Source organism: Carcharhinus amblyrhynchos, unplaced genomic scaffold (assembly GCF_965287045.1).
Source record: "Carcharhinus amblyrhynchos unplaced genomic scaffold, sCarAmb.v2.hapA scaffold_929, whole genome shotgun sequence".
Classification (NCBI taxonomy): domain Eukaryota; kingdom Metazoa; phylum Chordata; class Chondrichthyes; order Carcharhiniformes; family Carcharhinidae; genus Carcharhinus; species Carcharhinus amblyrhynchos.
Window position 1 is genome coordinate 28,508 of NW_027650669.1, and position 24,599 is coordinate 53,106.

Genomic DNA, 24,599 nt, shown 5'->3' on the forward strand with positions numbered 1-24,599 from the left:
GTCTTTGACTCAAATTTATTTGGGCCAGGTCTGTCCTTACCCCATTGAAGTTGCCTTTCCTTCAGTTAATTATTCTCACTGTGAATTTTTCTTTGTCCTTTCATAAAGTCAGCTTAAACCTGAGATAAAATGATACTGCTCCTAAATATTCTCCTACTGACATTGGATCTACTGCAGTATTTCTATGATTCTATATTCTCCTTAAACAATGCTGCCACTCTTCCCCCTTTCCCTTCCTCTCCTCAGTTTCCAAAACACCTTGTATTTGGGAATATTTAACACTCGGTCCTGGATTAGTTTCAGGCACTTGAGTTCCTGAGGAGAAAATTTGAGAATCCAGTTTCATAGAATGGATGGGTGCATTGTGCGAATGCAGAGGAGTGGATAAAGTTGGAAAACCGGATTACCTGGTTATGATGAAACACTAAAACTTGAGGAAAAACAGGAAATTCCCAAATGGGGAAATGACTTTGTATTCAGCAGAGGATGTGTTGACTTTGTCATTTCCAGAAGCTATCAGGTGAATGATGACGTGGGTGTGTGGAGTTTGACTGCTGCTGTTTCCTGATGTAAGGTCAGAAATGTTCTGACAGCATTACTGAAATATTTCAGAAAATAATTTGTTATTGAAGAGAAATATTTTAGATTCTACGTTTCAAGGACATTGGAAGAGCTGCAGACTCATTAATATGCGTAAGATATACAGGCCATACGAAAGGCATATGTCTGAGTTCCTGCTGCTGGGGCTGAAACTGGGTTTGACCGCGGTTTGCTCAGCAGTCAGCTACATTTGCTAACAGCCAATCTGGCCAGTCGGGGAACTGGTAGCTCAACAGCGCTATCGGAAGTGATGGCCTCTGCTGGAGATGTGACTGCAAGGCAGTGGAGCATCGATGGCTGTGCTCAGTCAGATAACTGGAGTCTGGAGGCACAGGGATAAGTCAGGCAGGGTGTGTTGAGGGTGGCGGGGGTTTGAATCACTGAGGGCAGCTATTGCTGTTTCCACAGGAACACCCATTGCCTCTAGGAGGTCAGTGGCCAATCCGTGGGCCATGGAGCTTCCAAAACCCAACCTGTACCACTCTAGCAGGGTCAGGTCATCTCGGGTTCTTGGTGGTCTTCCTCAGTGGTGCAGGACAGCATCTTCTCTGCAAAGCACCCTCCAGTTCCCCCCGTCCCCCACTCACTGCAGCTGGTAAAACATCAGTATGTCTTAATTGGCCAATTAAGTGGCTCACTGATTTTAGGGACAATCTGTATCTGGCCAAACTTCCTGGTGTCAGAATGATATTGTGTACACCATTTCACCTCTTGGTTATTTAGTTTTGAGAAGTTCTTTGTTTTGATGAGATTTCATTCACTCTGAATTATTTTATATCATCTCGTTCCTACGTCCAATCCCGGTAACCCATATAGTTAGTGTAGCCAATCCACCAACCTGCACATCTTTCGGACCGTGGGAGGAAACCCACGGAGACACGGGGAAAACATGCAGACTCTGTACAGACAGTGAGCCAAGCTGGGAATCGATCCCAGTTCCCTGGCGCTGTGAGGCAGCAGTGCTAATCACTGTGCTACCATGCTGCCCTTGTTTGAGGAACCAATTGGAGACAGAGAGTGGGTAATTATTGAATCAATTAGGGACTGGGGCAGCTGCTGAGTCTGAGGTCTCTTACATTTTTTCCCTGTTAATAATTACCCACTGTAAGTGTGCATCATTACAAAGCAGTTGTGGTTTCTCTGTCAGAGGGAAAAAGCTGAGGGGTTTTCTGCTCTTGTGCTTTGACCTTTTTAAATTTTATTCATTCAGAGGGTGTAGACATGGCTGGCTGGGGCAGAATTTATTGCCCATCCCTAATTACCCGTGAGAAGCTGGTGGTGAGCTGCCTTCTTGAACCGCTGCATTCCCTGTGGTGTAGCTACATCCACAGCGCCAATAGAGAGGGAGTTCCAGGATTTTGAGACCACTCTTAGTTTGTGCTGAATAGTGTCCCAGGTTCACACTCACGGTGTTGAGCGATATCATTTCACACACATAGCTCGGCCCATCGAATGGATCAGTTCATCTGTCTCTGTTTACTCTGCTTGGTTCCATTGGAAAAGTCTCCATGTGCATCTGTGCACATGTGTGTCTCAGTGTGTGTGTTACTGTGTGTGTGAACATGTGGGGAAGTACATGGTGAGACATGTAAAAGTGGGAGCTGTGTTTGTGGGATGGTCTGAGTGAAGGGGTGGCAGCACAGGGTGAAGAGGGTGGCAGGGGGGTGAAGGGGCAGCGGAGGGGGGCAGGTTTTTTGAGATGAACGGATGAAACAGACAGTTCCAAGCTGCTGCTCCTCTACAATCAGTTTCCAATGCAGTCACGGAGAAAGGTCACTGTTGATGAAGGGTTGGGGCCAGTCCAGAACTGGCACCAGGAATGTATTTATAACACACAAAACCCACTGGGGTTGCTGCTTCCTGATGGATTATCTTCTCACATCGCATCCTGCAGCTCTCCAGAGAGCAGAGTGTGAGAGGCAGCTGCTTCTGGGAAGCTGCACTGCTTCACTACGACAGGCAGTGAGGTTTGCATTGCACAGCCTGCAATGACTGTGTGTCTGACAGTGAGAAATCTGTGTTAGTCACAACGTCCTCCCTGCAGACTGCTCTTCCACAACCTGCTTTCGCAGAAGATCAGGTGATTACATTGGCAGCTGGGTCACCTTCACTCACTCGGAGTGAAAATTATCCAGTCTCACTGTACCTCTCACAATCTGTCTCTAACTCTCCTTGCAAAAACAATCCTGTTCAAGGTGAGAGTGTCTCCTGCTGAAAAGCAGGAACGTCTTCCATATTTTTGGAACCTCACGCTCCCTGGACAGGTATAGGACAGGGTTAGATACATAGCAAAGCTCCCTCTACACTGTCCCCCCATCAAACACTCCCAGGACAGGTACAGCACAGGGTTAGATACAGAGTAAAGCTCCCTCTACACTGTCCCCATCAAACACTCCCAGGACAGGGACAGCACGGGGTTAGATACAGTGTAAAGCTCCCTCTGCACTGTCCCCCCCATCAAACACTCCCAGGACAGGTACAGCACGGGGTTAGATACAGAGTAAAGCTCCCTCTACACTGTCTCCCATCAAACACTCCCAGGACAGGTACAGCACGGGATTAGATACAGAGTAAAGCTCCCTCTACACTGTCCACCATCAAACACTCCCAGGACAGGTACAGCATGGGGTTAGATACAGAGTAAAGCTCCCTCTACACTGTCCCCCATCAAACACTCCCAGGACAGGTACAGCACGGGGTTAGATACAGGGTAAAGCTCCCTCTACACTGTCCCCCCATCAAACACTCCCAGGACAGGTACAGCACGGGGTTAGATACAGGGTAAAGCTCCCTCTACACTGTCCCCCCATCAAACACCCCCAGGACAGGTACAGCACAGGTTTAGATACAGAGTAAAGCTCCCTCTACACTGTCCCCCATCAAACACTCCCAGGACAGGTACAGCACGGGGTTAGATACAGAGTAAAGCTCCCCCTGATCCAAGCAGTTATAGTCCTTGAAGCAGAGTGTCAGTCAGAGACATAAGTTGGAGTAAAGGATTCTGTAAACAGTTGCTCCCCAGTTAAAGGCCGTTGCCCTCCAGCATTTTCTGCAGTGAGCCTATCAGCAAACGTGGGAGAGAAATGGTTTCTCTCCCACATATGGGTGTATGTGTAAGTTTTTGTGCATGGGGAGTGTTTTGGTGGGGGGGGGAGCGTCTGGGGGTGTGTGTAAGTGCGTGTGTGGGGGAAGTGCGCCAAGGGAAGTGTGTGTGGGAAGTTTGTGTAAGTGTGTGTGGGGTAGCTTGTGTGGGAAGGAGTGTACAGGGGTTTGTGAGTGTGGGCAGAGCATGTGTGGGGGTGAGTGTGTGGGGGTGCGTGTGTAAGTGTGTGTATGCAGGGGAACATGTGTGGCGAATGTATGTGCGTCAAGGGGGGTGTAAGGGTGTGTGTGGAGATTTGTGTAAGTCTGTGTGCGGGGGAGGGTGGTGTGCCTGGGTGGGGAAATGTGGACAAGCATGCATGGGTGCCTGCACAGAGATTGTAGCAAGCCTGACCACACATTGATGAGAATCATACTTGCAGATCTTTGTAAATAGCCGCATTCAGGTCAATAATAAGAAAGACTTGCTGAACCTTCACAAGTTTCTGCATAGATCTCAGCTGGAATATTGTGTCTAACTTTGGGCAGTGCATTTGGCAGAATGTCAAGGCCTCACACTGGGAGTAAAATGTTTTACCAGAATGGAGCTGGTGGTGGAGGGATTGCAGAAGTAGGACTGTTTTACTTAGAACAGAAAAGCGTGACTGGAAGATTGAATAGAGTTGTTCAAAATGATGAATGGTTTTGATAAGCAACAAACTTGGATTAATTGTTTTAGAATCTGAGCTCTTGGCAGGAGTTTTGCCACTTTGAATGTGTTTCAGAATTACTTAAGCACTTCACACACGATAAAGACAATCTCCTTGGTGATTTGTTCGTCCATCGTTGTTGATGAGACCTCGACACCATTGAGGCTGGTTGCAGTGTGTTCGAAAATGACTGATCAGGCCAATTCGGGCATGGAATGTCCTGGCGCATATTGGACAGACTTGTGTAGACAGACTTGTGTAGTTGTTGCGCTGATGGCTCTGCACTTGCACAGCTCGCGCTTAAGTTGTGGTTCAGCAATATACCTTGCTTCGTGAGCTTGACAGCCCTTGTGAATGAGGCAGCGCCAGGTAGGAGGGTTTAGTGCCAGCGTTTCCCAGGTGGTTGTGTCAACGTCAAGTGACTTCAGGGAGGCTTTGAGTGCGTCTTTGAAACGTTTCTTCTGCCCTCCATGCGAGCTTCTTCCAGCAGAGAGTTCCCCAAAAAGGAGCTGCTTGGGTATGCACTCGTCTGACATACGGATGACATGACCTGCCCACTGGGTCTACGCTCTCATCAGCGGTGTGTGGACTGATGGCAGGCTTGCTTTAGAGAGAACTTCAGTGTCTGGTACTTTGTCTTGCCATCTGATGCGTAATATTCTGCAAAGACAAGTCATGTGGAAATGATTGAGCTGTCTGCATGCCTTCGATACACAGTTCACATCTCACAGGCATACAGGAGGGTAGTGAGTACCACGGCGCTGTAGACCTTCAGTTTTTTTGCTGGGCTGATTCCTCAACATTCCCATACAGTGGAGCGCAGTCTACCGAAAGCAGAACTTGCCTTTGCTATCCTGCAGTTAACTTCTGCATCAATAGTCACTGCTTGGGAGAGGGTGCTGCCAAGATAAGTAAACTGGTCCACTGCCTGTAGTTTCTGCCCTTAGATTGTGATTATGGGTTCTGTGTACAGTGCACGAGGAACAGGCTGGTGCATGACTTCGGTCTTTTTAATGTCGATGGTGAGTCCAAAGTTGTCACAAGCCGTGGAAAATTTGTCCATACTGACTTGCATTTCTGGCTCTCAGCCAGCATACAGGGCGCAGTCATTGGCAAAGAGGAAGTCTCTCAGAACAGTCTCTTTCACTTTGGTAATAGCTTGAAGTCTCCTCAGGTTGAAAAGCTTCCCATCCATTCTGTGCTTGAGGCTGATTCCAGCAACACTGTCCTGGAAGGCATCATTCAGCATGGCAGTAAACATCAGGCTGAACAGTGTGGGTGCGAGCACACAGCCCTGTTTGATGCCATTGGTGACTGGGAATGCCTCACACACTACAAAGACAATCTCCTTGGAAAGCCCAAGGAAATCCACTGCTGTTCCCAATGAGGGCAGCACAGTAGTTGGCACTGCTGCCTCTCAGCACCAGAGACCCAGATTCAATTCCCGGCTTGGGTTACTGACTGTGTGGAGTTTGCATGTTCTCCCCGTGTCTGCGTGGGTTTCCTCTGCGTGCTCCAGTTTCCTCCCACAGTCCAAAGACATATGGGTTAGGTGGATTGGCCATGCTAAACTCTCCCTCACTATACCCGAACAGGCGCCCGAATGTGGCGACTGGGAATTTTGACAGTAACTTTTAGACTTATAGAGGTTTATAGCAGGGAAACAGGCCCTACGGTCCAACTTGTCCACGCCACCCTTTTTTAACTCCTAAGCTAGTCCTAATTGTCTGCATTTGGCCCATATCCCTCTATACCCATCTTACCCATGTAACTGTCTAAACACTCTTTAAAAGACAAAATTGTACCCGCCTCTACCACTGCCTCTGGCAGCTCGTTCGAGACACTCACCACCCTCTGTGTGAAGAAATTGTCCTCTGGACCTCTTTGTATCTCTCCCCTCTCATCTTAAACCTATGCCCTCTAGTTTTAGACTCCTCTACTTTTTGGGAAAAGGTGTGTACTATCCAGCTGACCTATGCCCCTCATTATTTTATAGACCTCTATAGGATCAGCCCTAAGCCTCTTATACTCCAGGGAAGAAAGTCCCAGCCTCTCCCTTATAATTCAAACCATCAAGTCCCGGTAGCATCCTGGTAAATCTTTTCTGCACTCTTTCTAAATTAATAATATCCTTTCTATAATAGGGTGACCAGAACTGTACACAGTATTCCAAGTGTGGCCTTACCAATGTCTTGTACAACTTCAACAAGACGTCCCGACTCCTGTATTCAATGTTCTGACCAATGAAACCAAGCATGCCGAATGCCTTCTTCATCACTCTGTCCTGTGACTCCACTTCCAATGAACTATGAACATGTACCCCTCGATCTCTTTGTTCTATAACTCACCCCAACACCCTACCATTAATGATCGGCACAACTTGTGGGCCGAAGGGCCTGTTTGAGCTATAGTTTTTCTATGTTCTATTAACTGAGTAAGTCCTGCCCTGGTTCAGTCTACCAAAATGCATCACCTCGCATTTGTCTAAATTAAACTCCATCTGCCGTTCGTCAGCCCACTGGCCCAATTGATCAAGATCTCATTGCAATCCGAGATAACCTTCTTTACTGTCCACTATGCCACCAATCTTGGTGTCATCTGCAAATTTCATTGCTGTGTTAATGTAATCCTGCTTGTGACACAAGTAAATAAACTTTAACTTTTTAACTTGAACAATGTAAGCATCCAATCACTCTGGTGTGGCTCGAGATCTCAGACCAGTAAGATTAATCCCCCCTCCCCTTCCACCATATTCCCCCCCCATTCCCTCCCCCGCCCGCTCCCCTCCCCCATTCCCCCCATTTCCACAGCTTGCAGGTTGGTGAAAGTGAAACCTCCCCCCAGCTCTTTGTAAATACTTAAAGGAGATGAATAAATGACAGAGAAGGTTGACTAATAATTGAGAATTAAAAATTGAATTAAACTGAGGAATTACAGTTGTTTAATTTGGATAGATCTTTGAGTTTGAGATTTTAGTGGATTAATGTAACGTTTTCTGACAGAAAGTCTTCGATGTTGTTACACAGAAGTGGAACATTTTTGAAGTTGCTTCATCAGAGATAGAATTAAACCCCCCAACCCCACTTTGAGCTCCACTTCCCCAACTCGCCGTCGACCCCTCCCCAACCCCCCGTCGACCCCTCCCCAACTCCCCGTCGAACCCCTCCCCAACTCCCCGTCGACCCCTCCCCAACTCCCCGTCGAACCCCTCCCCAACTCCCCGTCGAACCCCTCCCCAACTCCCCGTCGAACCCCTCCCCAACTCCCCGTCGACCTCTCCTCAACCCCCCGTCGACCCCTCCCCAACTCCCCGTCGAACCCCTCCCCAACTACCCGTCGAACCCCTCCCCAACCCCCCGTCGAACCCCTCCCCAACTCCCCGTCGAACCCCTCCCCAACTCCCCGTCGAACCCCTCCCCAACCCCCCATCGACCCCCTCCCCAACCCCCCATCGACCCCCTCCCCAACCCCCCATCGACCCCTCCCCAACTCCCCATCGACCCGCTCCCCAACCCCCCATCGTACCCCTCCCCAACTCCCCATCGACCCCCTCCCCCACTCCCCATCGACCCCCTCCCCAACTCCCCATCGACCCCTCCCCAACTCCCCATCGACCCCTCCCCAACTCCCCATCGACCCGCTCCCCGACTCCCCATCGACCCCTCCCCAACTCCCCATCGACCCCTCCCCAACTCCCCATCGAACCCCTCCCCAACTCCCCATCGACCCCTCCCCAACTCCCCATCGAACCCCTCCCCAACTCCCCATCGACCCCTCCCCAACTCCCCATCGACCCGCTCCCCAATCCCCATCGACCCGCTCCCCGACTCCCCATCGACCCCTCCCCAACTCCCCATCGACCCCTCCCCAACTCCCCATCGACCCCTCCCCAACTCCCCATCGAACCCCTCCCCAACTCCCCATCGACCCCTCCCCAACTCCCCATCGAACCCCTCCCCAATCCCCATCGACCCGCTCCCCGACTCCCCATCGACCCCTCCCCAACTCCCCATCGACCCCTCCCCAACTCCCCATCGAACCCCTCCCCAACTCCCCATCGACCCCTCCCCAACTCCCCATCGACCCCTCCCCAACTCCCCATCGACCCCTCCCCAACTCCCCATCGAACCCCTCCCCAATCCCCATCGACCCGCTCCCCGACTCCCCATCGACCCCTCCCCAACTCCCCATCGACCCCTCCCCAACTCCCCATCGAACCCCTCCCCAACTCCCCATCGACCCCTCCCCAACTCCCCATCGAACCCCTCCCCAATCCCCATCGACCCGCTCCCCGACTCCCCATCGACCCGCTCCCCGACTCCCCATCGACCCCTCCCCGACTCCCCATCGACCCCTCCCCGACTCCCCATCGAACCCCTCCCCAACTCCCCATCGACCCCTCCCCAACTCCCCATCGAACCCCTCCCCAACTCCCCATCGACCCCTCCCCAACTCCCCATCGACCCCTCCCCAACTCCCCATCGACCCCTCCCCAACTCCCCATCGACCCCTCCCCAACTCCCCATCGACCCGCTCCCCGACTCCCCATCGAACCCCTCCCCAACTCCCCATCGACCCCTCCCCAACTCCCCATCGAACCCCTCCCCAACTCCCCATCGACCCCTCCCCAACTCCCCATCGACCCCTCCCCAACTCCCCATCGAACCCCTCCCCAATCCCCATCGACCCGCTCCCCGACTCCCCATCGACCCCTCCCCAACTCCCCATCGACCCCTCCCCAACTCCCCATCGAACCCCTCCCCAACTCCCCATCGACCCCTCCCCAACTCCCCATCGAACCCCTCCCCAATCCCCATCGACCCCTCCCCAACTCCCCATCGACCCCTCCCCAACTCCCCATCGAACCCCTCCCCAACTCCCCATCGACCCCTCCCCAACTCCCCATCGACCCCTCCCCAACTCCCCATCGACCCCTCCCCAACTCCCCATCGAACCCCTCCCCAATCCCCATCGACCCGCTCCCCGACTCCCCATCGACCCCTCCCCAACTCCCCATCGACCCCTCCCCAATCCCCATTGAGCCCCAATCCCCATTGAGCCCCAATCCCCATTGAGCCTCATTACTCTCCCCCCTGAAATGTCAATGGCGTGATTCTTCCTTTTGGAATGCGGGCTGAATGTAGCAGATTGGGGTCCCCTGGGAGCAGCGCAGGGTCTTTGGGGCGCAGAGCAGGGTTGTGGGGATCCACTGGGTGGGTTGGTGGTGACAAATGGGGTTGTGGAGGCGCATGGAGTGGTGAGGGGTGGGGTTGTGGGGATGCACGGGGGGGGTGAGGCGTGGGGCTGTGGGGGTGCATGGGGGGGGGTGAGGCGTGGGGGTGCATGGGGGGGGTAATGAATGGGGTGTGGGAGGGAGGGGCAGGGCCATGGGGGTGTGAGGTTGTGGGGCTGCCTGGGGAGTGGTGGTGAATGAATTGTGAAGGTGTGCAGGAGGGGTGGGGTTGTGGGGGGTGCAGGGAGGGTGAGAGGTTGGGTTGTGGGGGTGCTGGGGGGATGAGGGGTGGGGCTGTGGGGGTGCACAAGGGAGGGAGAGGGGTGGGGTTGCAGTGGTGCACGGGGAAATGTGAGGGGCGAGGGGTGGGGTTGCGAGGGTAAATGGGGGTGGGGTTGAGGGGCGAGGGGTGGGGTTGCGGAGTTACATGAGGGGCCGAGGGGTGTGAGAGGTGGGGCTGTGGGGTGTGGGGTGGGGGGTGTGGGGTGAGAGTGGGAGTGCCGCTTCTTGGGAATCTGTCTTCTTGCGATTCCCGATTGGACCGAACGTGTCAATGGTTTTTCCAATTTGCATTCTCCAGGTGTTACTGACAAGATCAACTTTGGAAGGCCCAGAATCTTCCAGAATCTTCCAGAATCTTCCAGAATCTCAGGCACCCGCCTCTGCTTCTCATTTCTGAAGTTTGGCCTGTAGGTTTCCCCAATGCCGAAGAACAGTAAAGTTACACAGAGAGAACACAGCAATGACCCAGTCACAGAATCGGTTGCTGACCTGCTGGCTGGGGAGGAACCTGTCGATTACAAACACAGTGTGCTGAATGTGGGAGGAGTTCCCGTTAACAAGGACAAGGATGGAGAGAATGTGATAGAGAGCGATGACCGACCAGTATGGAACAATAAGCTGCAGTACATCCTGGCCCAGATTGGCTACTCAGTCGGCCTGGGAAATGTCTGGCGTTTCCCGTATCTTTGTCAGAAAAATGGTGGAGGTAAGCAAAGGCCGCGGATCCCTTCACATCCAGACTGTTTGATCAACTCCACATCCTGGAAATGTAGAGAATCGATTTCCAGACTGGGAATTAAAATCTTGGAGTCGAAAGGAGATGGAGAAGCAATGGGAAGTGAATGGAGTTGGCGGGAGAGAGTGTTTAGTCTTGGGGGAAGCAGTGCAATAGCCAGTTTGAACAGAGGGAGTGAGGAGAGAGGGAGTGAGTGTGTGGCTCAGAACCAAACATGGACACTGATAGCTTGAAGAAATTAAAGGAAATTTTGCAGATGGAATGATGATAGAGAGAATAAGATGCTGAGTCTGAGGAGGGTCATTAATCAGAACATTGATAACTATTGTAGGGGCTGAGAGTTCCTTATAGAGTTTCACTTAGGTTCAAAGCTGTACTCTGGGAAAACAGGACCGAGTAACTCAACACCAAGCAACTATCTTTGTTAGACAACTCATAAACTATTATTAATGATTGAGAAAATAAAATAAAAATAATTTAAAAAAGGAAAGCAAAACATTGTTCTTGTATTTGAAGAAAGTAAGAAAGAATTACTCCATCATACTGAAACATATTACATTTAAACATACTACAGATATATACCGTATACTACAGATACAGCATTTTATTCAGATATGTAGTATATCACAGAAATATACAGTATTTAGAAGCGCTCCCCACTCGCAGACGCTGTCTATTCAGAGATGTTCTCTATTCAGAGACATGCCCTTTTACAAATGCTAACCCCAAATTGGTCTGTTCACAGCAGCTCCCTAAAATGGTAAAATTCCTGTTGGTTAACTCAGCAGCAAATTTCTGAATAATCAGCTGCTCCATTCACAGCTCTTCCTCCCACAGTCTCGAATAATTGGCTCCGGTTACAGCAGTGACTCCTGGAGCTAAACCCCTTTACGACAAATTTCTCGATCCATTCCAGCCTTTCCAGGCTTTACTCTGATGCTCTCAAAACAAGAATCTCCTCACAAGCACTGCAAAGCTTCGTAGACTTTGCCATGTTCAACTTGTTTACATATCTTTTGATAATGTCTCTCGACTCCCAGATTGTGTCCATCAATGAAACACTTTTGTTGCAGTTCTACTGCCCTGCACACCATAGATCAGAATGGGCGAGGGGTAGACAACGGAAATGTCCATTGACCTTGGGCAGGAATTTAAAGCAAGTCTGTAAAATCACGTCCCTTCTTCTGATTCCACACCCTGGTTGACTATCCTACATATAAAGCTGTTTGATTTGATTGATTATTGTCACATGTATTAACATGATGTGGAGATGCTGGCGTTGGACTGGGATAAACACAGTAAAAAGTCTGACAACACCAGGTTTAAGTCCAACCGATTTATTTGATAGTAAATTCACTAGCTTTCGAGGTTACCCTCTCCGTCAGGTGAATGGAGTGAAAAGTATTGTTTCTTGCGTGCTATACAGACAAAGCTTACCATTCATAGAGAAGGAAATGAGAGAGTGCAGAATGTAGTGTTACAGTCAGAGATAGGGTGTAGCAAAAGATCAACTTAATGCGAGGTAGGTCCTTTCAAAAGCCTGACAGCAGCAGGGAAGAAGCTGTCCTTGAGTCGGCTGATTGGCCATGCTAAATCGTCCCTTAGTGTCTGAGACCTCATCTTTTTCCCAATGGGAGAAAGTGGAAAAGAGGATGTCTATTATCCTGGTTTGTAGGCCATAAAATCCCTACAGTGCAGAAGGAGGCCGTTTGGCCCATCGAGCCTGCACCGACAACTATCCCACCCAGGCCATATCCCCTTAACCCCACGTATTTACCCTGCGAATCCCCCTGACACTAAGGGACAACTTAGCATGGCCAATCAATTTAACCCACACATCCTTTGGACTGTGGGAGGAAACTGGAGCACCCAGAGGAACCCACACAGACATGGGGAGAACGTGCAGATTCCACACAGTCACTTGAGGTCAGAATTGAACCCGGGTGCCTGGTGCTTAGCACTGTGCCAAGGGTAATCAAATGCAGTGAGAAAAAGGACTTCTGATAAACAAAAAACAATTTTTATTTTAGGAGTCTAACTTGAAAAGGGAAAACAAAGGTGTAGACAAACTCTGACTGAGTGGTCAGTATGAAAAATTAGTTTGTGGGTAAAAACGTGTATGGTTAGTAATATCACCGCTGATTATAACTGAATGATTATTTGTCTTATTGAAAGCACAAATCAAACATAGTTTTAAATAAGAGCTACAAAATAACTTTTAATATTTAATACAGACTTAAAATCAAAGCAAAGCAGAAATAAAATACAAAATTGCAAATATTGGACTACAGGTTCACACAATCCACATGCGGCTAATCAGTAATCTCACTGTGACTAAAATAGGAATCATTCTGATCGTGTGACCTCAGAATCATCTTCCAGAATGTGTGTCTGTCGGTAAAATGTTACAGCAGTTAACAGGCTGTGAATATTTTCCATTATTTATATTTTACTTACTAGGTTGCAGTTTCAATTCAAGAGAGGTGCAAATACCAGACTGAGTTCCATGGAGACATCGACAACACTGTCTGGAAAGGGAACCTGTCCTGCTCATCATGTACAAGTGAATAATTGCTCCAGGACCACAGAGCAAATCACTGCGGGAGGGGTGGAACTCCCCACAGAATGGGGAGAGGAGAACGAGTATTTGTGATAGGATCGTGGGGGGTTTTAATGATAGGTGAAACTTGCTGGTCTGGTATCATCCTTTCCAGTTGTTTATAGCAGTGAATTATTACTGAGTTAAATTTCATATTGAACTTATGCTCAACTTCAGTCAACTCTGGACAAGATTTTCCCATGGACTCTTTCACCAGGCCCAGGGGGATATCAGGAAGCCCAGAGTATGTGGGCCGAAGGGCCTGTTTGTGCTGTAGTGTTCTATGTGGGGAACAGTTTCGTTGTCTGTTCCTATTGGAACTTTAAAAGGAGATTTAGTTGAGACAGTAAAATTATGAAGGGTTTTGAGAAAGTGAATAGGCTTCAAGTATTTCACTGGGGATTAGTGACCAGGGACATCAACTTAAAATTATTACTGAGTGAGGGGAGAGTGAATCAGAAAAACATTTTGACACATTTGAAATTTTGTCTCAACCTTTCCTTCTAACAGAGATAATTAGAAGCTTTTAATTGAATCAATGCAAGAAATACGACTCTGAAAAGAGAGAGAGAGAGCAGTGGGAGTAGTTTGGAGATTGATGCAGGAATATGGGGAGAATGGAGCAGTGGGATTAGTTTGGAGATTGATACAGGAGTATGGGGAGAGAGTGGGGCAGTGGGATTAATTTGGGATTGAAAGAGGGCAATGGAGAGAGTGCGGGGCAGTGGGATTAGTTTGGGGATTGATACAGGGATACGGGGAGAGAGCGGGGCAGTGGGATTAGGGGATTGATACAGAGCTATGGGGAGAGAGTGGGGCAGTGGGATTATTCCAGAATTGATACAGGGATATGGGGAGAGTGGGGCATTGGGATTAGTTTGGGGATTGATACAGGGCTATGGGGATAGAGTGGGGCAGTGGGATTAGTTTGGGGATTGATACAGGGATACGGGGATAGAGTGGGGCAGTGGGATTAGTTTGGGGATTGATAGAAAGGTATGTGAAGAGAGTGGATAAAAAGAGGGAAAATATTAGTAAGCAATGAAGCTGGTGTTTTTGTTCCTCTGCTGTGTGTCACAGCTGGCACTGTGGTTAAACTAGGTCAATGTCTCATCATCGTGCATTCTGGGACTGAGATTTCATTACTGCTGGGTGTCTGAAATAACTTCCCAACTTTCTGGAAATTTTCTGTATTGAATTTGTACCCTTGATATTCTGCAACAATACTGCTGAAGGAGACCAGCATAAACCCATTGCTCCTTTCTTTGTAGTTCTTTGTTGGAGCTCTGTTTGTGATATTACAATGCTCTCGTGCTGCCCTTTCACTGAATTTAACAATGTTAATGTCCCCATAACCCTCCCAATTTTCACTTTTTATATTTATCCCATTCACCTTTTAATAACTACGGCCAGAATTAAACAATCTTCTAACTTCCTTCTTACCTTTAATCTGTGTCCTTTGGTGGAAACTTATTGGGTCTTTCCCAGAGATCAAGGACCCCTGGTGCTGCCCATCGAGAACTGTCACCAATCAGAGGCCAATAACTCTCCTGTACTCAACACTAGGGAGCTGGTGGCTACTGTTGGCAGTAAACTCACCCGAGAATTCCAATCGTGGAGAGACCCAGGCACAAGTGAGAGATAGCGTGAGGGGTGCTATGGGGTGGTTGTTTGCAAGTGAAGGGGGGGGATGTTAACTGCAAAGGCAGAGGGTCACTTCTCACTCAGACCCCGATTCTGATTCTTGATCCCTTGATCAGGCACTGAGTATCTTTGAACAAGGGACCTCTTACCTTCACCCCCCTCCTCCCCCTCAGGAACCCACAAGTAAATATTGTTGTTGTGCTTTCCATGGGGCCAGTTTGCTACCTGCTTTTGCGTTAATACTGACAGTGGCAGGATGAGGCCTTTACGTTGGGCCTCAGTTGGCAGTGCGATAAGATGGGCATCCATGGGCTTTTCCACCTTCAATTTAATTGTTGGACGCAGGAAGGTGACTGCTTCGCCCCTCCCAGGACAATGACATGCTGTCCACCCCCAGCTCACCAGGGGAGTGGGCACATCATTCCACCCCTTTTTACTGATTTACCCACCACTAAAATTCATCCTGCAATTTACTTACTTAAAACCTGCAGAATATTAAACAGGAGCCAGCCCTTTGGCCAAACATCTCCATTTGATCTCCTTAAACTCCTCAGGAAAGGAGCAACATGTTTTCACATCTTTGGTTATGTGGCAATTTCTCATTCTAGTGAACATTCACTGTTCCCTTTGCTCATGATCCCACATCCCAGAATGGCCAGGCCTCTCCCTATCTTTGGAACCCTCTGAGATGCTGACATTGCTTAAAATGTGGACTGCGGCACATACCTGATTAACGCCCTGCACTATAGCTGCTGAGGGCCTGAATGGTGGAACTCTCTTCTTAAACCTCTCTACCTCTCCATCCTCAGTTAGGGTACTCCTTAAAACCTACTACTTTATTAAGGCCATCCACTTTACCAAATGCGGCAATACAGGTAAGGCCATTCGGCCTCCCAAGTCTGCTCCGCCATGTCCTCCAATCTGCATCTTGCCTCGTTCCAATAAACACAAACAAACACATCTCCTTCAACAATAAAAACAGAAAATGCTGCAAAATCTCAGCAGGTCTGACAGCGTCTATGAAGATAGTACAGAGCCAACGTTTCAAAAGCTGTGATGAAGGGTCATCCACACTCCAAACGTTGGCCCTATTCTCTCTCCAGAGATGCTGAGATTTTCCAGCATTTTCTGTTTTCGTTTCAGATTCCAACATTCGCAGTATTTTGCTTTGAGCCAGATCTCTTTATAAGACCTGGTGTCAATATTTTTGGCTAATACTGTTTTGGTGTTTCACTATGTTAAAGGCACACTATACAAAAGAGGTTGCTGCTCAAGGAATTCCAATATCCTTCCTGTAATGGAAGCCCAAAACTGCACACAGCAATGCAGCTAGAATCTAAACTATGTTAGACAGAATTGCAGGATTATAAATGGACTAGGAATCATCGTTTCTCCAAAGGAAGTCAAAGGGTACAATATGCAATGTGCAGTGAACTCTATTGGTTCTATGCCACACTCCATTCTGTCACCCAGCAGATCAAAGTCATAACACTTATTTCAGTTTCCATGGTGGGAAATCTCACAACACCAGGTTAAAGTAACCTGGTAAAGTAACTTTAACTTGGTGTTGTGAGACTGCTTACAGTGTTTACCCCAGTCCAGTACCGGCACCTCCACATCAGGGAACTGTCTTGTCAGCTGGGCTCAATGTCCCGCGTCATTTAGGGACTTCCTCAGGCTGAGAACTACTTTTGCTGAATGTTGAGCCAGAAGATCTGGGCTTAACTTTTACTTTGAACATTTTGTCCCAGTATTTGCTGCTCTGTCTTGGCACTTTGTCATTTGGAGTTAATGAACAATTATTAATTTGAACAGTAGCCCGCTTCACGCTTGTCTGACTTTTTAGTTCAGTAATTTGTTTGCATTGCCAACATAAATTGATTTAAAATCCTTACTTCAGGCTCCCAAGTTATAGCAGCCTGTAACAAAATCAGAGTGTTCTGGATGGTCATTAATCTGGGTGAACGAGGATCTAACATTTCTATCATTACCGACCTCTCAGCTTCTGGCAAAGAAACAGTGAACGGTTAAACTGTAACACTGAGGGCATTTATTATCTAAAATATGGCTGTCAGCTAAATCTCTGTTCACTGCAGCAGGACTGGAGAATTGCAGCAGTGGGGGACTTCAGAGAACCTGACCCTTTTCTCCAGGTACTCCGGTTTGCTACCACATTCCAAACATGTGTCGGTTAAGAACATAAGAACATAAGAAATAGGAGCAGGAGTCGGCCATCTAGCCCTTCGAGCCTGCCCCGCCATTCAATAAGATCATGGCTGATCTGTCGCTGCTCAGTTCCACTTTCCCGCCCTCTCCCCATAACCCTTAATCCCCTCTCTTATCAAAAACCCATCAACCCGCGTCTTAAAAATATTTAGCGAGGCAGCCTCCACCACTTCAACAGGCAGAGAATTCCAGAGATTCACCACCCTTTGAGTGAAGAAGTTCCTCCTCAACTCCGTTCTAAACCGCCCCCCTTTTATCTTGAGGCTGTGCCCCCTAGTCCTACTGTCTTTTTTGAGCGGGAAGAGTCTCTCCACCTCTATCCTATCCATCCCATTCATCATCTTATACGTCTCAATGAGATCTCCCCTCATTCTTCTAAACTCTAACGAGTACAAGCCTAGTTTATTCAGCCTCTCCTCATAGCTCAACCCCCTCAACTCCAGTATCAGCCTAGTAAACCTCCTCTGCACTCCCTCCAAGGCCACAATATCTTTGCGCAGGTGCGGCGCCCAAAACTGCACACAGTACTCCAGCTGCGGCCTCACCAATGCCCTATACAGCTGCAGCAAGACCTCCCTACTTTTATATTCAATCCCCCTCGCTATGAAGGCCAGCATCCCATTCGCCTTCCTGACCACCTGCTGCACCTGCAAGCTGGGTTTTTGCGACTCATGCACAAGGACCCCGAGGTCCCTCTGCACCGTCGCCTGCTGCAGGTTTTCGCCCCGTAAGTAATAGTCCTTCCTACCATTATTCCTACCAAAGTGGACCACCTCACACTTGCCAACATTAAATTCCATTTGCCATTTCCTGGCCCATTCGCCCAGCCTATCTAGATCCTTCTGCAGACTCTCCACACCCTCCGCACAATTTGCCGTTCCCCCAACCTTGGTATCATCAGCAAATTTCGACACCCTACACTCGGTTCCCTCCTCCAGATCATCTATATAAATGGTAAATAGCTGAGGCCCCAGCACCGACCCCTGGGGCACTCCACTAGTCACCATCCGCCAATCCGAATAGCACCCGTTGACCCCCACTCTCTGCCTCCTATTTGACAACCAATCCTCTATCCACGCTAACACCCTACCCCCAACTCCATGTCCCTCGACCTTCTGCAATAACCTCTTGTGAGGTACTTTGTCAAACGCCTTCTGAAAATCTAGAAAGACCACATCCACCGGCTCTCCTCTATCCACCGCCCTAGACACATCCTCATAGAACTCCAGTAAATTTGTCAGACACGACTTCCCTTTAATGAAACCGTGCTGCGTCTGCTCTATCAAGCAATTCCCTTCAAGATGCCTCGCAATTTCCTCCTTAATGACAGATTCTAACATTTTACCTACCACAGACGTTAAACTAACCGGCCTATAATTCCCCGCCTTTTGCCTGGCACCCTTCTTAAACAACGGCGTAACATTAGCCGTTTTCCAATCTTCCGGCACTTCCCCGGAATCCAGCCATGGGAAATGTGTGGAGTTATGGGGATAAGACAGGGAGAGGGCCAGTGTAAAATACTCTGTCAGAGTTGGTACAGACACAGTGGACCTAATGGCCTCTTCTGCATGTAGGATTCTATGATTATGTCTGTGTGGATTTGTACATTCTCCCATGTCTGCATGGGTTTCCTCCGGGTGCTCCGATTTCTTCTCACAGTCCGAAACACGTGCTAGTTAAGTGTGTTGGCCATGTTAAATTCTCCCTCAGCGTTAACTGAACAGGTGCTGGTGTGTGGTAACTAGGGGAATTTCACAGTAGCTTCATTGCACTGTTAACGTAAGCCTACTTGTGGCACTAATAAATAAATTTTAAACTTAAACTTAATAATTTATTCCTGCAGTTTAAAGTAACTGGTCTTTAGTTTCTTACTTTCTGCCTTTTTCCCTTTACGAACAGGGGAGTTACATTAGCATTTTTCCAATCCATTGGAACTTTTCCTGCATCCAGGGAATTTTGGAATAGCCAAATGCTCAGAGTGGACCAGGCAAATCGTAATCCATTCCTTGCTTGCTCCAAAATCAAATTCAAGTTCCAATTGAATCCAATTCATGGTCCCCACAAGGGAGACAGACATGATCCACTCCAACAGGATGAGACATTGCAGCCCATCTTGGGCTGGATCCAACTCTTGATCTTTGCCAACTGCCCTGGGCAGTATTCTTGCAAATCGCATAACTTGACAAGTAACTAAGCAAGAGGCAGAGTGGGGATGAGGAATCAAACTTGGGTAAATGTAACAAATCAAAGGGTAGATTCAAGGCAGGAAAGCATAAAAGTAATATGGGAAATGCAAGTCATAGAATAGCAGGAAGGGATAGAGAGATAAGAATACACCAGTAATCTAGGTTCTCTATCTAAATGTGAATTGCATCATCACAAAGTAAATGAATTGATAATGCACGTTGAAATAAATACATCTGATCTGATCACTGTTACAGAGACCTGGCTGCAGGAGAACAAGGTTTGGGTCCTGAATATTGAGGAGTTCCAGAGGAATAGGGAACTCGGTAATGGTTGAGGGGTAGCGCTGTTAATCAAAGATATCATCGGTACAATAACTAAAGATAATGTTGGTTCGGGAGATTATGTGTGGAACTGGTTTGGGTGGAGATTAGGAGGAGAAAGAAATTCCCATTGGGAGTGTCCACAGGCCCTTAACAGTAATCACAACTGTAGGGCAAAGTATAGAAACTTTGGAAACTTATAACAAAAGAACTGATGATTTTATTCTGCCTATAAATGGGAAAATTCAGATTGGCAGTGATAACCTGGATGAGGAATTCATTAAAAATAGCCATGGACAACTAAAGAGATAAGGGACAGCATAAAACTAAAAGAGAGGCTTACTAAACACAAAAACTGCACCAATCTCGTCAAATAGGAAAGATACAAAGAATAGAAAAGGGCCACAAGGCAGCTTAGAAGAGCTACTAAAAGGACATCAGGATTCCCACAAGCGATCAAACAAGATCCAAGCTGACAAGACGTTACACCCCGAACTTGGGCTGAAAGCCTGATCTTAGCCAAAAGGCCAAGAAGCAATTACTGGTAGACAGGTAAGCCAACATTGGGCAAATGGAATGGATAAGTCCTTGAAGGTGGCAGTACAAGTGGAGAAGGTGGTGAAGAAAGCCTATGGTGTGTTAGCCTTTATAGGAAGGGGTATAGAATGTAAGAGCTGGAGTCTAATGACGCAGTTGTACAGAACGTTGATTAGGCCGCATTTAGAGTACTGCGTCCAGTTCTGGTCACCTTACTACCGGAAGGACGTGGAGACCCTGGAGAGAGTGCAGAGGAGGTTTACCAGGTTGTTGCCTGGTATGGAAGGACTGGGTTATGAAGAAAGATTGGGCAAATTGGGGCTGTTTTCCCTTGAAAGACGGCGACTGAGGGGGGATCTAATAGAGGTATATAAGATTATGAAGGGTATAGATAGAGTAAACAGAGGTAAGCTATTTCCTATGATAGAAACACACAGTACGAGGGGCCATGGACTTAAGGTGAGGGGGGAGAGGTACAACACAGATATTAGAGGGAGGTTTTTCACACAGAGGGTAGTGGGGGTATGGAATGCTCTGCCAAGTAAGGTGGTGGAGGCAGGCACGCTGGAGTTGTTTAAGAGTAACTTAGACAGGCACATGAGCGGGATGGAGATGGGAGGATATAGGAGATTGTTTTAAATAAAGTTCATTAGCATTGGGGCGTCCCTGGTAATGTAAATAGGTATAGTATGATAATAATGTTTTTTCTCTTTTCATTCACAGGTTTTAAGTCGGTCCACCTCGTGTCCAACGAGGGACATACACGCGATGGGTCGTACTGGGGCTGCTCTTGGTTATTCGAGATTGGCCTAGTGCTTCATGTCGTTAGTGTGTGCCTAAACTGGACCAGATACTGGGCAAGACGACAGCTCAGTGACTATCACTGTTTGCTGTGCAGACACATGGATTTGGGCCGGTGTCTGTGGGAGTTTGCGCATTCTCCCCGTGCTTGCGTGGGTTTTCTCCGGGTGCTCCGGTTTCCTCCCACACCCCAAAGATGTGCTGTTAGGCTGATTGGCAGGAATAAATTGTCTCTAAATTCGTTTCCCTCAATGTGGATGGCCATAAAACAATAGATAAGGGTCATGGGTGGAGGGGGGGATTGGTAGTGTTAAGATGGCGGCGCGGGCTCGTTGGGCCAAAGGGCCTATTTCACGGGCTGTTTTTGTTCTTTGTTCTTTGATATTTGAGTAAAGCATCTTGAGTTGATGACTTGGGGAAAGAGAAATGTTTAGGTGATAATTGCTGCAATATGGAAGCTGGTTCAAGGCATCGTTAGAAATCCTGGAGGCTGCAAAGACCGTGGTTTTACCAGAACCTGCCCTTCAAATACGGAATAAATTACAAAGAGAACTTACAGACACACGTCAACCTCAGATCTGAATGTGCCAGCACAGATTTTAAACTGGAATTCACATTAAATCTCTGTCTTGTTTGCAGGCGCTTATCTTGTTCCCTACCTCATCCTGCTCCTCATCATCGGAATTCCTTTGTTTTTCCTGGAACTTGCGGTGGGTCAAAGAATCCGGCGTGGGAGTATTGGTGTTTGGAATTATATCTGTCCCAGACTTGGAGGAATTGGCTTTGCAAGTTGTATTGTGAGTATCGTGACTGAGATTAGTGATTGAGAAACTGTTAGAATGGAGGGGATGTTAGAATGGAGGGGACGTTAGAATGGAGGGGACGTTAGAATGGAGGGGACGTTAGAACGGAGGGGACGTTAGAACGGAGGGGACGTTAGAACGGAGGGGTTAAGGATGAGTCTCGGGGGGGTATTGCTAAACCTGTACAGAGACTGGTTCAGCCTCAGCTGGAATTGTCTCACGATTCGGTGCAGAGCAGTTTAGGGAGATTTTCCGGCCTTGGAGAGGATTTGGAGATTTACGAAATGATTCCAGGGATGAGGGAGTTGAGTTAATGTGGAGAGATTGGAGAAGGTGGATTGCGTTCCCAGAGCAGAGATAGTTTAAACAGATATTAAAAGTTATGAAGGGTTTTGATTGTCCTTTGATGCACTTGGAGGGGCGGAGGGGGGTGAAGCATACGGGGGTGGAGGGGGTGAGGCCCGGGGGCTCTGGGAGGGGGGGTGGAGGGGGTGAGGCCCGGGGGCTCTGGCAGGGGGGTGGAGGGGGTGAGGCCCGGGGGCTCTGGCAGGGGGGTGGAGGGGGTGAGGCCCGGGGGCTCTGGGAGGGGGGGTGGAGGGGGTGAGGCCCGGGGGCTCTGGGAGGGGGGGTGGAGGGGGTGAGGCCCGGGGGCTCTGGCAGGGGGGTGGAGGGGGTGAGGCCCGGGGGCTCTGGCAGGGGGGTGGAGGGGGTGAGGCCCGGGGGCTCTGGGAGGGGGGGTGGAGGGGGTGAGGCCCGGGGGCTCTGGGAGGGGGGGTGGAGGGGGTGAGGCCCGGGGGCTGATCTCTGTGACAGGTTGGGGAGGGAGGACTGGAGCTCCCCAGCCCCGGAGAATCTGAATGGAGCCTCCAAATTGAGTCACCTACCCTCCTCGCACCCCCCCCCCCCACACCCTCCCTGCTCCTGCACTGCCCCTCCCTATCCATCACCCCGCCCCCACCCCCTCCCCCTCCCCACCACCATCATCCCCCCAAGCCCCCCACTCCCTCCCCTCAACCCCTTCCCCCCTCCACCCCATCCCCTCTCCTTACCTCCTCTCCCTTCCCACCCTCCCCTTACCCCCTTCCCCCCACCCCTTACCCCCCACCCCTTCCCCTTCACCTCCCCTTAAACCCCACCTCCCTTTACCCCCACCCCCCTCCCCTCCCCTGCTCCCCTCTCCCCCTCCCCACATCCCCCCTTCCCCTCCTCCTCCCCCGCCTCCCCCCTCCCCCGCCTTTCCCGTCCCCCACTTGCCCGCTTTCCCTCTTCCCCCCTCCCCTTACCCTCTTCCCCCTTCCCCCCCTCCCCTACCCCTCTTGCCCCCCTCCCATCTCCCCCCTCCCCATCTCCCCCTCCTCCTTTTGCCCTCCCCCCTCCACCCCATCCCCGTCCCCTCCATCCCCCCTCCCCCGTCCTGCCTCCCCTTCCCCCTCCCACTTCCCTCCCCCCCACACCCCCTCCCCTCCCCCCCTCCCTCACCCCTCCCCTTCCCCCCCACCTCCCCCCAACCCCCCTAGCCCCTACCCACCCACTCCGTTACCCACCCCCTCTGCCTCCCCAACCCCTCCCCCTCCCCCCCACCTGCTCCACCCCATCCCCCCCTCCCCACTCCCTCCCCACCACTTCTCCCTCACCTCCCACCTCCTCACCTCCCCTCCCCTCCCCACCTCACCCCGTTTCTCCCCCCCCACCAACTCCCCTGTTGCCGGGTGTCGCTGGGCGTTGCCGGGTGTTGCTGGGTGTCGCCGGGCGTCGCCGGGTGTCGCTGGGCGTTCCCGGGTGTTGCTGGGTGTCGCTGGGCGTTGCCGGGTGTTGCTGGGCGTTCCCGGGTGTTGCTGGGTGTCGCTGGGCGTTGCCGGGTGTTGCTGGGCGTTGCCGGGTGTTGCTGGGCGTTGCCGGGTGTTGCTGGGCGTTGCTGGGCGTTGCCGGGCGTTGCTGGGCGCCGCTGGGCGTTGCTGGGTGTCGCTGGGCGTTGCCGGGTGTTGCTGGGCGTTCCCGGGTGTTGCTGGGCGTTCCCGGGTGTCGCTGGGCGTTGCCGGGTGTCGCTGGGCGTTCCCGGGTGTCGCTGGGCGTTGCCGGGTGTCGCTGGGCGTTCCCGGGTGTCGCTGGGTGTCGCTGGGTGTTGCCGGGTGTCGCCGGGCGTTGCCGGGTGTTGCTGGGCGTTGCCGGGTGTTGCTGGGCGTTGCTGGGCGTTGCTGGGTGTTGCTGGGCGTTGCCGGGTGTTGCTGGGCGTTGCCGTGTGTTGCTGGGTGTCGCTGGGCGTTCCCGGGTGTCGCTGGGCGTTGCCGTGTGTTGCTGGGTGTCGCTGGGTGTTCCCGGGTGTTGCTGGGCGTTGCCGTGTGTTGCTGGGTGTCGCTGGGCGTTCCCGGGTGTTGCTGGGCGTTGCCGTGTGTTGCTGGGTGTCGCTGGGCGTTCCCGGGTGTCGCTGGGCATTGCCGGGGGTTTCTCGCTGTGAGGGTCTTTTAGCTCCACAGCACTGACGTGCTCTGCCACCACCTTGTGTTCAGCTGAGGTATTGTCTCCCTGAGCCTGGAGCCTTTTGTTGCTTTTATGAGGCTTCACCGCACCATGTAAAATGGAGCAGTGTTGTTGGTGAATTTTAGACAGCCTAACTGTTTAAATATCCTTCTCTAAAGTCAGGTCTTCCTTGGCCCCACTGCAATACTTCAGTATTCAGTGTCCCTTCTCCTGACCTGCCCTCGATTTTGCCCTGACATAGCAGTGATACAGGAAATGGTCATTCCTGAACCTCCCACCCATATCAATCCCTGCCCCAACATCTCACTGCCCTTTGCCCACCTCCTCCCATTTGCCCACCTCCTCCTCTCCACTTTGCGCAC

At 50.2% G+C, this 24,599-nt stretch overlaps 1 long non-coding RNA gene across 1 annotated transcript in view; it reads left to right on the forward strand.

Annotated features, from left to right (window-relative positions):
- The window catches only part of LOC145340323 (uncharacterized), a 46,940-nt gene extending 25,184 nt beyond the window's left edge, over nucleotides 1-21,756 (forward strand). Inside the window, exons 2-3 of the long non-coding RNA XR_013886240.1 lie at nucleotides 10,205-10,612; nucleotides 21,596-21,756. This is a non-coding gene — a long non-coding RNA (uncharacterized LOC145340323). The remainder of the gene's footprint in view (nucleotides 1-10,204; nucleotides 10,613-21,595) is intronic.
- The last annotated feature ends 2,843 nt before the right edge of the window (nucleotides 21,757-24,599 follow it).